The 19,991-nt window shown below is 44.5% G+C and overlaps 2 long non-coding RNA genes and 1 other non-coding gene across 3 annotated transcripts in view; all 3 read left to right on the top strand.

Annotated features, from left to right (window-relative positions):
• LOC114809160 overlaps positions 1–6,544 on the top strand; it is a 120,876-nt gene extending 114,332 nt beyond the window's left edge. The window contains exon 3 of the long non-coding RNA XR_003756922.2: positions 5,828–6,544. This is a non-coding gene — a long non-coding RNA (uncharacterized LOC114809160). The remainder of the gene's footprint in view (positions 1–5,827) is intronic.
• Positions 6,545–7,567: 1,023 nt separating this feature from the next.
• On the top strand, positions 7,568–7,674 carry LOC114809939. The gene has a single exon (XR_003757710.1). It is a non-coding gene; the product is annotated as a U6 spliceosomal RNA (small nuclear RNA).
• On the top strand, positions 7,573–19,406 carry LOC120639014. The gene is made up of 3 exons (XR_005661115.1): positions 7,573–7,612; positions 16,713–16,717; positions 19,388–19,406. It is a non-coding gene; the product is annotated as an uncharacterized LOC120639014 (long non-coding RNA).
• Positions 19,407–19,991: the final 585 nt, after the last annotated feature.

Raw genomic sequence — 19,991 nt, 5'->3', positions numbered from 1 at the left:
TTGCAGTTCTCCCCCTCAAACTCAGTTTGTCTCTGCTTTTCAAGTCAGTGCTCTGCGGAGAGTGGAAGAGAGACTTTGTAAAGTTCGCAGCTCTTAAAGCAGCAGAAGGCTTTGGACTCTGCTTCAGGGCCATCATTTATGCGTCACCGTTCCCTTTCCCACCTCCAGACAGACTCTGTCAATCAGGAGACTCTCTTGATGGGACTTTGCCTTCACTCCTGAGTTAATCCTCTTACTGTGAGCCACTGCTGGGAGCGATCAGAAATGCCACCAAAGAGAAAATGGGAAGAAGGGCAAGCTGACTCCTAAACAGCAACCTCCCAGGGTGTGAACCCACCATGCACTTGCTGTAAAGGAAAATCTCTGCTTTTGGTACCTGTGGAGCAGTTCTCCTGCCTCAAATTCATTTTTGGGAGGAATGAGAGATAAGGGAAGCGGCATGGCCTAATGGAAAGGTCACGGGTCTGAGAGTCGGAGGACCTGGGTTCTAAACCTGACTCTTCCAACTGTTTGCTTTGCGACCTTGATCAATTCACTGCACTTCTCTGTGCCACAGTTCTCCTGTTCTCCCTCCTATTTAGACTGTGAGTCCCTTGTGGGACCGGGACTTCGTCCAACCTAATTAACTTGTACCCACCCCAGCGGTCAGAACGTTATTTGATATATAGTAAGTGCTTAACAAATACCACATGAGGAAGTCAAGAAAGGTTGGTTGTCCACTTTGACAGAGACAGAAGTTTCGGGAAGCTGCTCCTGGTCTCAGTTTCCCCATTGTCATTTGCAATGTTGCCCTCATTTGGTCCGGTTCCTGAAACTTTCAGAAGAGAAAAGGCACATCCATACCTGTGGTGTGACAAAAGCTTTCCAACTGAAGGCAGTCTAGCTGACTACAGTGGAGGGAGGAGAGCGGAAACAGGATGAGCGAGGCAGTTGGACTCCGGTGAAGCCACTGCTGTTGTGAGCATCTTCACCGTGGTGGGGCCGCTCTGATCCTGGCAAGTACTCTGGGAGGCAAAACACCAAACTACCAATGGTTGCCATTTCCTGGCCTCTTGGGCCTTTTCCCTTCAGCAGAGTAGCAAGCCATGAGAGGGAAGCAGCAGGGCCAAAGTTGATAGAGATCCACTGGCAGCTCAGAAACTGGGTTTTGCACTGGGAATATACGATGTGGCCTGTGGCTATTGACAGGGTGGGTCTTGTAGCCGGCCAGGTTCCTTGGTCCTGTCCATCACTGGGCACTTTGTTCCAGAATCCAAATCCACTTCCCGGACAATGTTAACTCCCATCTCTCTCCATGGACCCCACTACTTTCTGAAGAAAGGTTTTTTTTCTTTCCTTTTTTAGAGGGGGGTGTTGGTTTTTGAAATGTGAACAATGATTCCTGTGAACGTGAATAATAACAATAATAATATTAATTGTGATATTTGTTAAGGGCTTAGTATGTACCAGGCATTGCACTAAGCGCTGGGATGCAAACAAGCAAATCAGGTTGAACAGAATCCCTGTCCCTCATGGGCTCATAGTCTTAATCCCCACTTTATAGATGAGGTAACTGAGGCACAGAGAATTTAAATGACTGGCCTAGGGTCACAAAATCAGACAAGTGGCGGAGCCAGGATGAGAACCCAGATGCTTCTGACTTCAGATCTGCGCTCAATCCACTAGGTCATGCTGCTTCTATAAGAATAATAATAATGATAATGATTATGGTATTTTTAAGTGTCTACTATGTGCCAAGCACTGTGCTAAGCACTGCAGTAGAAACAAGATAATCAGATTGGACAGTCTCTGTCCCATATGGACCACACAGTCTAAATGGAAGGGAGAACACATATTGAATCCCCAGTTTACAGATGAAGAAACCTTATGACTAGCTTCTAATTCATCTCACCACCCTGAGTTACTGGGAAGCAAGGAGCCAGCTCTCAATCCACAAGGTCACAGGAGTGGGAACAAGGAAAATAAGCTTCTAATATTAGCTTTCATGCAGATATGTTGGGTGGTTTTGTGCAAACCTGTGCCGGTTTCACCATTTTTGAAACGGAAATAATATCTGCCCAGACATTGTGAGAATAAACTGTTCATTTTTACAGAGAATTATGCATTCTCAGTGGGAGTCCTAGGTTCTAGTCAACTTCCACCTTGAAGCCAGCTTGCTTCCCTATTTCCTTACTCTCTCCATCTGTTCAATGGGAAGAATGACACCTCTCTTAACAAGCAACTTTCAACAATGTTATTAAGTGCACATGGTGTAACATATGGAAGTGTTGGGAACACTTTGAGGAAGAGCTGCTCTGTAAATCTATGGCATTATTATTAAAAAGAAACTGTTGCCCTCCACGCTAGAGACCTCTGTTTCCCAAGGGAGAATGGTAAAGTTTGCAGTCACTAACTCTTCCCCAGGTTTCTGTTTGCCCAGATGCCTTGGTCTTGGGCAGTTCTTGGCCCTGCTTCAAGGAATCAGCCTCTAGGGACAAGGGGGAATCGATCTTTTGTCACTGCGGGTGAGGTGAGAGACGCACTAGACCATAAGCTCCTTGTGGGAAGGGATCATGTCCAACAATTCTATTTTGCGGTACTCTCCCAAGCGTTTTGTACAGGGCGCTGCACACTGCGGAAACTGACTGTGAGTGACAGGCTGTTTGTCCTGGCTGGAAATACGTTCATTCACCAAGCATGCAATCATCTTTCTCCAGACCGGTTCTCCGCAGTGACCTTTGTCTCAGTGGTTTTGAAGGATTAGGAATTCCAGCCTCGCAGCAGTGTAACAACTAATTTTTCCCTGCACAAGAAACCTTTCTGAAATCCCCCTGAGGCGCTGGGAAAGATATTTGAAAACAGGTTGTTTAAAATGTTACATCTGATAGACACCATATCCGAACGGTCCCAGGAGAACCTCGCTATAAAAAGAGCAGAAACAGTCCCCCTCTCCACTGACCGCCTGGTCACCGGAGCCTGCCCGCCCCATCTAAGTGAGAGTGATGCTTTCCCAATACTAAGTGGAAGGAGAAATGCAAGCTGTAATTTTCCCACTGCCTTGACCTCTGTTATTGCTATGTAAAGGTTGCTTGGGAGGCAGCGGGGACTCCATTTGTCACTCGGTGTCATAATTTACAATTCTCGGTTCTTCTCGAAGGCACACATTTGTTCAGTGACAATGGCAAGCTTAGAATCCAGTGGTCCAAACCAGATCCTGCCCTATTTAGCCCCAAGGATCCAGATCACTAGCTTTAAGTCCCTCTCCCAAAGAGGAACCTGATTGTCAAGGAGAATGATCCCCTTCTGATTGTCAAGGAGAATGACCCCCTTCTGGGCATAGTCCTTGGGTATCACATCACTTCAACCTTCAGCACCTATGACCGCTTTTACTCTTTTAGATGGATGTAAACAACTTTACAGCAGAAAGTGTTTACTAGCTCTGAAAAGTATTTTCTCAACCTGTCTGCCCTCCTCCAATACTTTATTTCTTCATTCCCCCTCCTCCTTCCCACTTCTATCTCTCTCCACCCATGAGCTTCAGTCAGGAGGGTGTCACGATCCATCACAGTAGACATTCTTACCCTCAGGTCGACCACCACCTCATAACTGGCCAAGCAACTCTTAAACTCCCACCACCTTTCCACTCCCCTAAAATAAAGTTTCTGGGAGAATTCACAGCCTGAAATGACTTTCATGGAACAAAATCTTGCAGAGTTCAGAGGGCAGGTTGCAGCTTTTGGGCTCCTATTTTACCTGTGTGACAGAGTTTCCCGATGGGTGGAGACGCAGATTGATAAAGACCCAGACTGACAAAAGCCCACATCCTGTCCGAGGTTGAGCTCTCTTGCCAACCCTATTGGTATAAATCTCTGGGAGAGAATCCTAAAGATGAGTTGATGTGTGTGTACCTGACTGGGTGAAAGGTCACAGAAAGGAAAAGGGGAAGGCACTATCATTGTCTTCATCAATGGTATTTTTGAGTGTTTATTGTGTATAGAGTGCTGTGCTAAGAGCTCGGTTGAGTCACGCGTACGTTTTGAGTGGTTACTGTGTGCAGAACACTGTACTAAGGGTTTGGTAGAGTGCAGTATAACAATATAGCAGACATATTCTCTGCCCACAACAAGCTGCCAAAGAGATTAGGGGCAACCCCATTTTCAGGGAATTATTTTCAGTTGTGAGTCTTAACGATGATGCGAGAACCCGATAAAGAGAAAAAGGATTGCAAAACCCAGTATTAGGACAGTCTGAGGAGAGATCAATCTGCTCAGCTTGTGACCCTATAGGTCTCTCTACACTCCCAAATGTGTAGAGCCAATTATAGGGGCTCTGAGGTTCCTGCTTACCCTCAGGACCATGCAGGGAGAACTCCTACTTTACCATTCTGATTCTACTCCTGCTGTTTAAACCCAACATGAAAAAAGGGAGTGGGAGAGTGGCAGTAACCAGCCTCCTTGCCAAGCCGTGTCGGTAGAGAAATGAAATCTCAGAGCAGAAAAGGAGAATATCAGGTATTGCAAAGACACACTGATGGGGTTTTAGAAAGTGGACATCCCAACCATCCCCTTCCCAGACAGTGTCCCTGCACACACCACCAACATAACCTCATTTTCCCCTTCCTAACCTCCCTCAAGAACATATCCTACCCACACGAAGACACTCATCTCAAAATCCAAATTAATCAGTGAGTGATATTTATCAAGGGCTTATGGTGTACAGAGCCCGTACTTAGGGCTGGGGAAAGTACAGTGGGGTAACTAAACACAATCCCTTTCCACAAGGAGCATACCATCTAGTGGGAGAGTCAGACATGAAAATAAATTGCATGTTTAAGAGGTGACAAACTATAAGGATTTGTACATAAGTGCTGTTTTTGTGTATGTATCTCGATCTCATCTATCTCACGGCCAATTCCTCAACCATTTCCTCCCTCTGGCCTGGAACTCCCTCCCCCTTTCATATATGACAGACCACCGCTTTCCCCACCTTCAAAGCCTTATGAAAATCATCTCCTCCAAGAGGCCTGTCCCAACTAAGCCCTCTTTTCCCCGACTCCCTCTCTCTTCTGTGCCACTCTGCACTTGGATCTGTACCCTTGAAGCACTTAACATTTCGTCGACACTAAGCCCCCACAACACTTATGCACATACTCATAATTAATATTATTTTCCCCTCTAGACTGTAAACTCCTATGAGCAGGAAATGTGTCTACCAACTCCATTGTATTTTACTACCCAAAGGCATAGTGCTCTGCATAAAATAAGCATTCAGTAAATACCATTTACTGATTGATTGCTGTGGGCCAGAAAAGGGGGTAAACACCTAAGTTCTTAGGTGTACAGACTCAAATGTGTAGATGATTCAGGAGAGAGGGCAAAAGGATGGGGAGACGAAAGGTAAGTCAGGGAAGGCTTCCTGGAGGAAATAATGTTTTAACAAGACTTCAAAGATGGGAAATGTAGTGGGATTTGAAATGGGAGGGAACCTCTCTCAAGCCTCCTTTCCCTCTAGTGTGCACCTTCAAAATCAGTGAATGGGATTTTTAAAATAAGGTAATTTGGGGGAAACTGTGTTACACTGACTGAAGCAGAGTTGTCTTCCTTAGTATTTTGGATGAAGCTGACTAATTGCCAGACCTACTGGCACATAGATGTGGATTTTTGTACTCTCCCAAGTGCCTAGCACATTGCTCTGCACACAGTAAGTGCGCAATAAATACGATTGATTGAGTGACGGTTGGTCCACAATGTAACAGCAAGGCATCTAAGGTAGAAGCATTCGATATCTGCATAAAACCTCCTAATGCAAAGAAATGATACACTACCCATTTTTTTTTTCTTGACTTAAGAATGAAGCCGAAAAAAAAAGGGACTTGAACATGTAGAAATGGAGAACTGTGGTTTAAAAAGAGCTCTTTCCAAGACCCCCGGCCTGATGCAACTCCAGGACAAATGCCATCTTCACATGTGAAAATTCATCAGAGGGTTAGACCAACTTGTGCGCAGGTTGAGACGTTAACTAAGATGTTCTGCCACCTGGTTAACCACCTGCGACTTGCTCTTTCAGAGCCTGCATCTTTGAGAGGAAACAGCCCCATGCACTTAGTCTCCCCAGGAATGGAATCTTTTGAATCCTGACAGGAGCTTCTGCAGCTCCCCCATTGGACCAAGCAGAATAACATCATTACAGAAGCGGCAGGGCCACCAGGAATTCCTCAGAATACAAAATAACTCCGGTGTCTGGAATGGCTCAGGTTCTGTTGCTCTGTTTCCATTAGTTACTGTTAAGTTGAAGTCAAAATCTGACCTGGTAGTTGTTGTTTTTTTCTTCAAGCTTTAGAAATTAATCTCTGACTAGAGTAGATATCTCATAATTTGATTCTGTCCAGGGACAGAACTTGGGCTAAGGCAGGGAAAGAAGAAAAACACAACTGAGCAGTGGTTTTGTGCTGTCAGTCACTGGAGATATTTTGAAATGGGTCTCCCAAATGCCTGGAAACAGAGAGGTGGTCAAAACGATCTCTGAAGTGTCTCCCAGCTTGTATCTATCGCTTTCTCTTGACTGGGCCTATCTCCATCATCTAAGCATAAACTTCTTGCCTTATTTTTAAAAGTCTTTGTTGTAATTTTAAAATCTGATTTATTTTCACAGTTGTTTATTTGGTTTATTCTGCAGATGGAGGATTGGATTAACACTGTCACATTGGGACCACTTTTCAGGCCTCCACCTCCCAGAGGGAAATGTTTGCATTTGTCAGGGTAGATTGGGTTGGGAATCATTTCAAAGATGCTTTACTTCTTAAAGATCTTTTACTTCTGTTCTGCCCGCTTGCCTGTCTGGCTCAGACCTGAAGCTGTATCTCCTTAATTGTCTCTGAAACCATCATGCTTAAGGGCTCGGTAGGAGAACAAGAACACAGCAGAAGCAAAATATCTTTTTTTGAGGTATTTAAGTGCTTACTATGTTCTAGGCAGTGTTCTAAGCACTGGAATAGATACTAGGTAATCAGGTTGAACATAGTCCATGTCCCACCTGGGGCTCACAATCTTAATCCTCATTTTATGAATGAGGTAATTGAGGCACAGAAAAGTGAATAGACTTGCCCAAGGTCACATACAGACACGTGGCAGAGCCAGGATTAGAACCCAGGTCCTTCTGACTACCACGCTCGTGCTCGATCCAGTAGGCCACGCTGCTTCTCTTCAGATTCGGTTCCTCGAACCTATCCCTTCTTCCCTCCTTGGAGGGACCCCCATAGGTAGCTTCTTCAGGCTCTGGTAACTTCATCTGGTTGGAGCCCCTGGTAGATTCTAGACCCCTAGAGAGTAAGGACTGTGTTTGCTTAACTTATGCAGAGCTCACTAGAGTACCACACGTGAGGTACTAGGCATGCCTCTCCCTCAGTGACAGATGAATAAAAGGATCTCATCAGTAGTGACCAATTCCACCCAAAGAGAGTAGAGTATTCCTTGTATTTATATGGCAACTTAATTCTGAGATGTCCAGAAAGCTTCCTTCTTTCAACTTCAACCCTGTAAGGGAGGGAGAAGATGAGTTCATCATCTTCACTTCACCTATTTAGGCATCTGTGCTCGCTTCGGCAGCACATATACTAAAATTGGAACGATACAGAGTAGATTAGCATGGCCCCTGCGCAAGGATGACACGCAAATACGTGAAGCGTTCCATATATTTTTCCTTGACTCTATTTATTGCCATTGTTCTTGTCTGTCCGTCTCCCCCGATTAGACCGTAAGCCCGTCAAACGGCAGGGACTGTCTCTATCTGTTGCCGACTTGTTCATTCCAAGCACTTAGTACAGTGCTCTGCACATAGTAAGCGCTCAATAAATACTATTGAATGAATAGGCATCAGTTTCTACAGCTGTTGAAAGGTCTAGCTCAGGAACACACAACAAGCTCAAAACACAGCCTCAAACTTTGACTTCTGAATCCCAGGCTACTGAGCTATTCTGTCCTTTCCCGCAGGGGTTCCTGAATTAGTTCTACCAAAGATTCCAATGGCAGCTGACTATATTTTACCATTTACTGTTTCTTTTTATAAATACGTTTTCCTTCTTCCCCTGCCTCCAGACCAAGCTTGTCTGCTGTGTGACCCTGGGCAAGTCATTTTACTTCCCTGTCCCTCAGTTCCCTCATCTGTAAAATGGGAAATAAGACTATGAGCCCCTTGTGCAACATGGACTGTGTCCAACCTTATATTTATCCCAGGGCTTAGTACAGTGCCTGGCGCATCGTAAGTGCTTAACAAATACCATTTTTTAAAGATTCCTTCCCTTCACAGTATCGTACAGCCCCAGGAATTTCTCTCCTTCTCGAAGAAATAATTCCCCCTCATCCTTATTCGTTCCCTCTACTTGCTTTCCCTGCAATTTGGTTCTGGGACTTGGGCTCACCTACCCCATGTACTCCATGCAATCATTTGACCCAGTAGATTCAGTGTGACTCTCAGCAGGCCCAAGACGGGGGCAAAGTCCCTTTGGGGAAGACTGCACTAGATCCATTATTTCTTAGGGAAGAAGGAAAGCCATAAATGAGGCAGAGACAGCAGGTTAAGACACAAGACAAATGATTACCAACACTTGGTTTGTGAATTTTCATATCGTTTCAGCCACTTGCTGGGTGACTTTTGACAAATGGCTTAACCTCTTTGTGCCTCCACTTTCTTATTTGAATAGTTCAAAATTGGTGTCCACCATTTCAAGTGTATTTTCATTAGGCAAATGCATTAAAAAGACATCAAAGTTGTTTTAAATTTAAAGAACTATATATGATAAAATATGTTACTGAAGAGAACTGGGATTCTTTGGGGGATTACTCTGTTCAAATGTCTGGACCTCAAAATAATAATTACGATAAAACTAATGATGATAACTGTGGTATTAAGTGCTTACAATGTGCCAAGCACTGTACTAAGTGGCAGGGTAGATACGAGGTAATCAGATTGGACACAGTCCTTTTCCACATGGAACTCACAGTTGAAGAGGAGGAAGAAGCAGAACTTAATCTCCATTTTATAGATGAAGAAATGGAGGCCCAGAAAAGTCAAGTGATTTGCCCGAGGTCACAGACAAGTGGCAGAACTGGGATTAAAACCGAGGTTCTCTGACTCCCAGGTCAGTGCTCTTTCCACTGGGTCCTGCTGCTTGGAGTTGAAAACACCACCAAATTTCAGGTTATATGGGTCATGTGAATAAAGTTACACTAAGTTCCTGTATTATCCAAATCAGTAAACTTATCCAGAATTGGTCAATCCTATGTCCTTCCTTCACTTTTACATCAAAATAATTTTGAAGTTTTCAGATAGAAATCAAAGAGCTAACATCTTCCCTGCTGGCTACAAGATGCAGATATTAGCATTCTGTCCCAGTAGGCAAGTGGCCTGTGATGATGAAGCAATGGAGTCTAAAACAAACTCAACTCATTCACTTGGGAAACATACCTACTGGCTTCTTGCATTTCAAATGAAGCGACCCATTAATCGACAAAAATCTGTGCCTCCTTCAGCCGATAGATCTCTCCAGAACTGCAGTTGTTCCGGTCCAACTTCCTGCTTTGAGGCTGGACTTAGACCTAAGCTACTGAATGTAGATGGGCAGCCAGTCTATCCTTAAAGCCGTTTTGATGTTGGAAAGAATGTAGCTGCTCCTGTAGCTGAGGGTTACTCCTCCCACTATTGTTGGACTCTGAGCCGCAAGGAGCCTCCACCCTGTACCCACAGTTACCTACCACTTTTCTGTTTCAATTTTCTGTATTTGTCCCTGTCTTTTACATAGTTTTAGAATTTTTACTGTCTCATTTCCCCTTATGTCTCTGTTGCCAGGCCCTTCTTCGTCTTCTATTCTTAAATTCTCCCCCACAGATTCTTTCCCGGTGCTTAGTACTATGTTTCCCACACACTAAATGTTCAATAGAGACTATAATAACAATAATAATAATAATAATGTTGGTGTTTGTTAAGCACTTACTATGTGCCAAGCACTGTTCTAAGCACTGGGATAGAATCAAGGTAATCAGGTTGTCCCACATAGGGCTCACAGTTGTAATCCCCATTTTATAGATGAGGTTACTGAGGCACAGAGAAGTTAAGTGACTTGCCCAAAGTCACATAGCTGATAAGTGGCGAAGCCAGGTTTATTATTAATAATAATAATAATGTTGGTATTTGCTAAGCGCTTACTATGTGCAGAGCACTGTTCTAAGAGCTGGGGTAGGTACAGGGTAATCAGTTTGTCCCATGTGAGACTCACAGTTAATCCCCATTTTACAGATGAGGTCACTGAGGCACAGAGAAGTGAAGTGACTTGCCCACAGTCACACAGCTGATAAGTGGCAGAGCCGGGATTTGAACCCATGACCTCTGGCTCCCAAGCCCGGGCTCTTTTCACTGAGCCACGCTGCTTCTCGTCTGTCAAGAGGTTCTTCCTCTACCTAAACTATTGGATTCTTTTCCCTCTGACCCTCTACTCAGGTTTAAATTGAGTAGATCTCACCACGTCTCATCTAGTATCAATTTTTAAAACAGGGCCCATGGCTGGATCAACACTGGTGCGATGGTGCAGCTTCCCCAGGCTCTGCATAATGATAATAATAATAATTGGTATTTATTAAGTGTTTCCCATCTTCCAAGTACTGGGCTAAGCACTGGGGAACATACAAGATTATCTGGTTGGACCCAGTGCCTCTCCCCTGTGGGGTTCACAGTCCAAGGGAAAGGGAGAAGAGACATTTAGTACCCATTTTGTCATCTGCAAAATAGGAACAGAGATGTTAAATTATTTCCCCCAGGTCTAACATCAAGCAAGTGACAGAGCTGGGATTAGGACCCAGGTACTCTGTGTCCAGGCCCAACGTCGCCTAGTGAATAGAGCACGGGTCTAGGGGTCAGAAGGACCTGGGTTCTAATGCCAGCTCCGCCACGTCCACTGTGTGACTTCGGGCGAGTCACTTCTCTGTGCATCAGTTACCTCACCTATAAATTGGAAATTAAGACTGTGAACCCCATGAGGGACAGAAACCATGTCCCTCCTGATTTTCCTGCATCCAGCCCAGCACTTAATACAGTGCCTGGCACATAGAAAGCACATAACAAATTCCACAGTTATTATTATCATTATTATTTTCACGTAGGCACCAGGTGTGTCAGACGGGATGTTGGGCCAAGCAGCTCCTAGAAACCCCTCTATTTTCACTGTGCATCTCCAGTTGGCAACAAGCCCAGGCTTTGCTCAATCCCCCATAGGAGACCAGATCTGTGGCAGAGAGCCAATAAAGGCAATGAGATGGAAATGAAAGAATATCCACTCGTTAGTCAGTCCTGTCCCCACTGCAGATTCTCTGAGAGGCCAAAAATCCAGGTTACCTGGAATACTTATCCCGGCCCCCGAGGGATCCACTGAAAGAAGGGGCGAACAAGTGTGCCTCATACTATGTGGGAGGGATGAAGGGTCCGGGATTTCTTCAGTCCAAGACCAGGGAAGCAGTGTGGCCTAGTGGAAAGACCACAGGCTGGGAGTCAGAGGACCTGGGTTCCAATCCTGGCTCCATCACTTACCTGCTGCGTGACCTTAGGAAAGCCCCTTAACTTCTCTGTGCCTCAGTTGCCTCATCTGCAAAATGAGGATTCAGTACCCATTCTCCCTCCTCCTAAAACTGTGAGCCCCTTGTGGGATTTTGAGTATCTAACCCAGTGTTCAGTACAGTGCTTAGTACATAGTAAATGCTTGAAAAATACCATTATTATGATTATTATTTCCCAAAAAGAACCAAGTCAACCCCTACTAAGAGGACTGGAACCTTCCAACCAAGCACCTGATCATCCTGGGACTTCCCTACCTTGCACTGGTTGGTTGTGCTTAAGGTAATGCTTTCAAGGCTTGTCTTTAATACCAAAATTTATTAGAGAGGGGAGAATTTCCTGATTCGATGCAAATTATAGATAGAACACAAGCAAATTGCAGGCTTTTACTAGCACATAAACCGAGTGAAACCTTTGCGATAGATCTGCATTACACTAAACTGCATCCATAATTCATACCTAAAGGAGAAATTTTTAGCGCTCTCTGAGGTTTGTTAGTATCTATTATTGATGGACCCCGAGAAAAGCAACAATAGGCTACTTCTTATTCACAAGCCATTTACTGTTTTAGTCAATTTTACAGGCGGCTGCTGCACCTTGATTCATCAGAATCAACTTTCAATTAGATTTCTAGCAGGATTTGGAAGGGATTTACTTAAGAAGTCAAAGTGACAGTAAATGGACTGAGCTGTGAAGGTTTCTAGAATAACCCTGACTTGGGTAACGAATCAATATAGGCGGAACAAGAAACTGTTGGAATAATTAGCCGGCATTCAAATCTATAAAAGCATGTGCGCGGTCGCACCTCTTCGGAAATCATTAAAAGCGCAAAACAATTTCTCCTGATTTGGACCATTGTCATCTGATAATCAGGGGAGCTCAGAGAGCGGCGGGACCCTGGGGAAGGGCAGGGTGTTTGAGGTGTTTGACCACAGGAAACCACTACTGGAGGGGTATGTGTGATGATTATATAAAGTCTCTATAAATTTGAAACTGGACTATATATATAACCCCAAAGAAGACGCTGTAGGGAGTAATCCTCCGCAGGCCCCGGGGGATGAGGAACCAACTTCCTCACATCCATTTCCATCTCCAACTTCACAAGGAAAAGAGGGCCAAATTTTCTTTTCTTTTGAAGACCCTGCTGGGTAGCGCTAACCCCTTTTCCCCCCCAACCCCTCCCCCCCCCCCCCACACTACCATCAACCCACACACTCCCTGAACACAGGGCATCAGGGAAAGGGCACAGTGGGCAGAGTCAGCAAAAGTAAGGACGGTCCATGAGATGACGGCAGTGGTGTCAGTTGTGGTATTTGTTGTAATTGTTAGGCACCTACTTTGTGCCAAGCACTGTTTAAGGTTTAAGCGCAGGGGTAGGTACAGGTAATATTAAGTTGGACAATGTCCCTGTTCCATATGGGGCTCACAGTTTTAATCCCCGTTTTACAAGTGAGGCAGCTGCGCCATGGAAAAGTTAAGTGACCTGCCCAAGGTCACACAGCAGACATAATAATAATAATGTTGGTATTTGTTAAGCGCTTACTATGTGCAGAGCACTGTTCTAAGCACTGGGGAAGATCCAGGGTGATCAGGTTGTCCCACATGAGGCTCACAGTCTTAATCCCCATTTTCCAGATGAGGCAACTGAGGCCCAGAGAAGTGAAGTGACTTGCCCACAGTCACAAAGCTGACAGGTGGCGGAGCCGGGATTCGAACCCATGACCTCTGGCTCCCAAGCCCGGGCTCTCTCCACTGAGCCATGCTGATATGTGGCGGAGGCATCATTAGTATCCACATCCACTAACTCCCAGGCCCATGCTCTTTCCACTAGGCCATCCATCTCTAGAGCTTCATGATTCTTTTTGTCAGAACTGTTTCAACCCTTTGAGGGATCAGGGCTCATTAGCTATTCGCCTTCATTACGGAACTGCTGCCTTTAACAGTGCCCCATCCTAAGCCCACCGTCCAGGCATTCGATAAGAAACAGTAAAGCAAAAAAATGAAATAAAAGCTTCTTGCCTTTAGCAAGTTGCTACCATGTACAGGACTTCCTCCCCAACTTTTGGCTCCCAGGCATGTTGCCAGCTTTCTGCAACAAGGTGTAGTTCTCTTCGTCTATCATTCTCCAACAACCACTCTTTCCATCTGCTGAACTAGTTTTCTAACTCTATCCTGTGCACAGTCCTCCCACCTCCAACCCATCGGTCCCACGACAGTTGAAATGGAACCCCTAAATCTACCACATCCACAGCCTTCCATCCTTCTGAACCCACTAAAGACCCTCCTCCAAGAGCCACTTCCTGGCTAGTTCCCGACTTTTCTAGATGCGTCACAATCGGCCACCTTAGCGCCAGGCACGTATCTGTTTTCATGTTAAATTACTTGTGTTCATTTTTCCCACACGTATCTATGTTCAGATCATTATATCCCGTCGCTTCCCCTCTCTGTAAATCATCTTAATATGTTTTCCCCTGACTACATTATGTTCCTTTGAAGATAGGGATCGAGTCAACCTACTCGATCGTGGTGTGCTCGCCTAAGAATTTAGTACAGTGCTCTGCATACGGTAAGTGACCAATAAATATCACGATTGATTGGGGCCGTGTTGATTAGGAAAGTGCTTAGGAAGCATAGACCAAACACGCAGAAGGCAGGGAAAATAGGGTGGGGAGATGAGAGGTTAATCAGGAAAGGTTTCCTGGAGGAAACATAATTTTAGTAAGTCTTTGAAGACAAGGAAAGTGGTGGTCTGTCAGAGATGAAGGAGGAGAAGGTCCAATACAGGAGGAAGGGTGTGAGCAAGGGGTCGACTGAGAGACACAGAACCCGGGCACAGTAAGTAGGTTGTTATTAGAGGCACAAGGGTTGTAGTAGATTTGTAAGATTAGGTAGGAGTTTGCTGATTGAGTGTCTTGAAGCCAGTGAGGCATTTATATTTGATGAGCTGGGCAACCGTTGAAGGCTTTTGAACAACAGCAGACATGTGCTGAACTGTTTTTAGAAAAATGATTTGGCCAGCAGAACAAAATAGGGACTGGAGAGGAGAAAAGCTGGAGGCAGGAGGATCAGGGAGGAGGCTGATAGAGAAGCTGAGACAGGATATGAGAAATTCTTGGAAGAACGTAATTAGCTGTTTGGATGGAGAGGAAGGGGTGGATTCCGTCAGGTTGTCTGCCTTTATGCCACATTCGAAGTAGAACTTCAAATAATTTAAACCATTTTAAATCATTTAAGTTTAATTTTAATTTCAAATCATTTCTTCTGTCCACCCTTTCTATGGTTCCTTCCTTTCAGCTCACCCTTGAGCGCCCATCTGTTGTCCATTTGCTTCACATGTCCCACCCAGGGAAAGTGTGAAGTGATGAGCTTTGCTACAATGCTGGTGGTCTGGCTGCATTCCAGGACTTTATCTTTTATAATTCAGTCTTGCCAGTTGATTTGAAGTACAACACGAATTTGGCATTGGTGGAACTGCTCTAGAAGTCACATAAGGCAGCTGGGATATGTTCAGGCCTTCCAGTATTAAAGCACATTGGTCGCTCTAATAGCCCTGTGGACTTGGAGTTTATTTGGACTCTTAATGGCACCGGCGATCATCGGGTTTTCCCAGGGACACCCTAGCCTTCTTGATTTGGTTATCTGTCTTTAATCTAGCCTCGCATCAGTGAATAACGTGCCTCCTAAGTAACAGAATTCAGTGACAGAGTTCAACTTTATGTTGGTGATTAATCAGTAGTATTTATTGAGCAGGTACTGTTTGTGGAGCACTGAACTGATCTCTTGGTAGGTTCCAGCTGAAGGAGTAAACAAGAGCTCTGCTCTCGAAGAGTTTAATAATAACAATAATGTTCATAGTAATAATAACTATGGCATTTCTTAAGTGCTTACTATGCGCCAGACACTGTACTAAGAACTGGGATGGATACAAGCAAATAGGGTTGGACACAGTCCCTGTCCCACATGGGCCTCAGTCTTAATACCCATTTTACAGATGTGGTAACTGAGGCCCAGTGAAGTGACTTGTCCGAGGTCACACAGCAGACGGGTGGCAGGAATGGGATGAGAACTCCAGTCCTTCTGACTCCCAGTCCTGGGCTCTATCCACTAAGCTCTGTTGGTTCCAGTCTACCCGGGCAGAAGGACACTAAACATTGTAAATTCCAGATAGGAGGTAGAAAAAGAGGGATCTATGAATGAGTTCATGGCTAAATAATAAAATCTGTAAGGCATGTACAATTGCTACGGGCACTTAAATGCTTAGGTGGCACAGAATTGCCGAAGGAGCAGGGGGTATAAGTAGAGGAGATTAGAAATCGGTGAAGGCCACTTGGAGGCACAGCAAGTAGGTTAGCTTGAGAGAAATGAAGAGTGTAAGCTAGGGTGTAGAGGGAAATGAGAATTGGTAAGTAGGAGGGAGAGAGCCCTTGAGTGGCATAAGCAAGATGGTTAGAAGTTTCTGTTTGATGTGGAAAGACCTATTTGTGGAATGGAAAAACATGCATAATGACATTTTGGAAAAATGATCTGAGCAGCAGAGAAATGTATGGAATGGAGATGGGGAAGAGATTGGAATCAAGTAGAACAGTAATGAGGCTGATGGAATGAACAAACCCTTGTGTGATAAGGGCCTGGGTCAAGGTAGCCGATATAATGGAGAGTAAGAGGCTGATCCTGGAAGTGTTGGGGAAGAAGAATCATTAAGATTTCCCAAAAGTTTGAATATGGGGATTGAAGAAGAGGGAGAAGTCAAGGATAATGCAAAGGTTAAAAGCTTGAGAGACACAAGAGTGGCATTTTCAACTGTGATGGGAAAGAGAGGTGGAGGAGGAGATTGGAGACGGACAATAAGGTGTTCTGTTTCGGATTGAGGTGCCAGTATGATATAATAATAATTTTTATAATAATATTTGTTAAGCGCTTGCTATGCACCAAGCACTGGGGAAGATTTAAGTCGATAGGGTTGGACACAGTCCCTGTCCCACTTGGGGCTCATACTCTTAATCTCCATTGTACAGATCAGGTAACTGAGGCACAGAGAAGTGAAATGACTTCCCCAAGGACAATAACAGACAGCAGACAAGTGTCAGAGCCGGAAGTAAAAACCCAGGTCCTTCCGACTCCCAGGCCCAAAAGAGGAAATGTGAGGCTGTGGTCATGGGTTCGAATCCTGACTCTGCCACCTGTCAGCTGTGTGACTGTGGGCAAGTCACTTCACTTCTCTGGGCCTCAGTTACCTCATCTGGAAAATGCAGATTAAGACTGTGAGCCTCATGTGGGACAACCTGATCACCCTGGATCTACCCCAGTGCTTAGAACAGTGTTCTGCACATAGTAAGCGCAATTTTGTTCACTGGGTTTACCAAATGCTGGCTGCTAGTTATCAGTCCATAGCTCTTCACTCACTCTGAGAAGCGATTTTGTTAATGAGGTGTATGTCCCCTTGATTCTATCTATCGTGATTACGTTGTCTTGTTTCTGTCCGTCTGTCTGCCCTGCTTAGACCGTAAGCCCGTCACTGGGCAGGGATTGTCTCTAACTGTTGTCAAATTGTACATTCCAAGCACCTTGTACAGTGCTCTGCACATAGTGAGCGCTCGATAAATACTACTGAATGAATGAATGAATGATTTGTAAATCAGTAACATGTCTCCTCATGGGTGTGCTTCCAGAACGTAATTAACCGCTCGGTCCCCAAATCATGCTACCATTTCTGACTACTGTAGAACATAGCAAACACGATCTTTGCCGAAAGTCAGATCTAGGTAGAAATGTAGGAGACGGCATCAAGATTTTGTATGCCACAACCTCACATACACTTTTGACATCATCGGAAGACTTTGTCTCTGGCAATTACTGAAAATGTTTGACCACCATGAAATGTTTCTCAAGATCAGGAGACCTCTCTCTATTACAATCTGGATGGTTGCATTAGAATCAGAGCACTGTATCACTTGGTTTTCCCATCACCAAACAATTCAAGCAGGGCTAGATCCAGCCCTGTTCAATCTCTCCTATGCAGTTATCAATCAAGTAATGGTAGTTATTGAGCATCTACCCTTTGCAAATCAATCCTTCGATGGTATTTGAGCATCTACTGTGTGCAGAGCAATCAATCAATAGTATTTATTGAGTACTTATTCTGCGCAGAGCAGTGTACTAAGTCCTAGGAAGAGTACAATAGAGACACAGTCGTGACCTCCAAAGAGTGAGTTAGACACGTACTACAATCGATTTCTGAGAGGAGGAAATAATAGAGAATAGTAGAGTAATATTATGGGTAGAGGAGTGTACCAAAATTCTTAGAAGGGCACAAAAGTGGAAGTTGGAAGGTATTCTCAACAAATAATCTGGCAGGTAGTGCGAAAATGCAATTCTGGATTCTCTGGGGATGTTTTTACGTGAAAAGCCCTCAACAAATTCTGCGACTGATGCCGCTAACCATAATGATAACAACATAGAGCACAGTAGGTCTCCTAAACCTGAAGGGTTCAAATGGTTCCAAACCCTTTTCTTCCCTGACCTATCGACTTAAATATAAAATAAATAACAACAACCTGAACTTATTGATTTCCTTCAAAGGAAATCGACATTCTTTCTAGACGTTGCCTTATTTACTGTCATAACATTCCTGAGAGATAGAAAAATAACAGCTCCCTATTTTACAAGCAAGAAAAAGAAAGCACAAAGAGGTAGAGTAGCTCATCTAAGCGAGCAAAGAATGTTAGTGTGAGTAGATCCTGGGTTTCCTTATTAGTGATGGTATTTGTTAAATGCTTATTATGTGCCAAGCACAGTTCTAAGTGCTGGGGGAGTTACAAGGTAATCAGATTGTCCAACGTGGGACTAAAAGTGTTAATCCCCATTTTAAAGATGAGGTGACTAAGGCACAGAGAAGCTAAGTGAATTGCCCAAAGTGTCACAGCTGACAAGTGGCGGAGGCGGGATTAGAACCCACGACCTCTGACTCCCAAGCCCGCGCTCTTTCCACTGAGCAGGGCTGCTCGCCGTCCAGTAGTCTGATGGACATTTATTCATTCAGTTAATCCTTTTTACTGAGCGCTTACTGTGTGCAAAGCACTGTACTAAGCACTTGGGAGAATACAAGCACGGGCTTTGGAGTCAGGGCTCATAAGTTCGAATCCCAGCTCTGCCACTTGGCTGTGTGACTGTGGGCAAGTCACTTAACTTCTCTGTGCCTCAGTTCCCTCATCTGTAAAATGGGGATTAAGACTGTGAGCCCCACGTGGGACAACCTGATTCCCCTATGTCTATCCCAGCGCTTAGAACAGTGCTCGGCACATAGTAAGCGCTTAACAAATACCAACATTATTAATACAACAGACACATTCCCTGTCCACAACGAGCTCACGGTCTAGAGCTTAAGTCACTTCTTAAATCTAGCTTAAGTCATTTCTTTCAAACAGCATGTAAGTATCATGGGCTCATAGATCTAGGGATAAAATAATCTTCTTTTTACTTTGCTATCTGATCCTCTGCAGTTCTGCTACTGGTAAACAAAGTAGGGACTACTGAAAACTGATTGGGCTAGTTAAGCCTTTTTGCAGATTTTCAGAATTCATTCAATTCATTCATTCAATAGTATTTATTGAGCGTTTACTATGTGCAGAGCACTGTACTCAGCGCTTGGAATGTACAGTCTGGCAACAGATAGAGACAATCCCTGCCCATTGACGGGCTTACAGTCTAATCGGGGGAGACGGACAGACAAAAACAATAGCAATAAATAGAATCAAGGGGATGTACATCTCATTAACAAATAAATAGGGTAATAAAAATATATACAAATGAGCGGAAGAGCACAGTGCTGAGGGGAGGGGAAGGGAGAGGGGGAGGAGCAGAGGGAAAGGGGGAGAAAGGGGGTTTAGCTGAGGGGAGTTGAAGGGGGGGCAGAGAGGCAGCAGAGGGAACAGAGGGAAAAGGGGAAGCTCAGCCTGGGAAGGCCTCTTAGAGGAGGTGAGCTCTCAGTAGTAGAATGTCTAAGGAGACATTTGTTGAAACATACCTCAATCTTAAATGATGCTTAGCACTTATTAACAGTCATAATAATTGTAGTATTTCTTAAGGACTTACACTTTGTGTCAAGCACTTTACTAAATGCAGATTCAAGATAGGTTCTACATGGGGCTCGTGGCCTAAATAGGAGAGAGAACAGGCATTGAATCCCCATTACACAGATGAGGGAATTGAGGCACAGGACAGTTAAGTGACCTGCCTAAGGCAGAGCCGGGATTAGAACACAAGTCCTCTGACTCCCAGGCCCATGCTCTTTCCACTAGGCCTCGCTGCTTCTCAGTCCTCTGTACGTTCTAAGCATTCAATAAACATCACTGATTGATTAATGAAGCCGAGCTACAGACTGCATGGAAATAACCGTAGACAGACTAACCTGGCGC

Source organism: Ornithorhynchus anatinus, chromosome 2 (genome assembly GCF_004115215.2).
Source record: "Ornithorhynchus anatinus isolate Pmale09 chromosome 2, mOrnAna1.pri.v4, whole genome shotgun sequence".
Taxonomy (NCBI): Eukaryota; Metazoa; Chordata; class Mammalia; order Monotremata; family Ornithorhynchidae; genus Ornithorhynchus; species Ornithorhynchus anatinus.
Note: the sequence above shows the minus strand (reverse complement) of the source record. Positions and strands in the feature narration are given on the sequence as shown.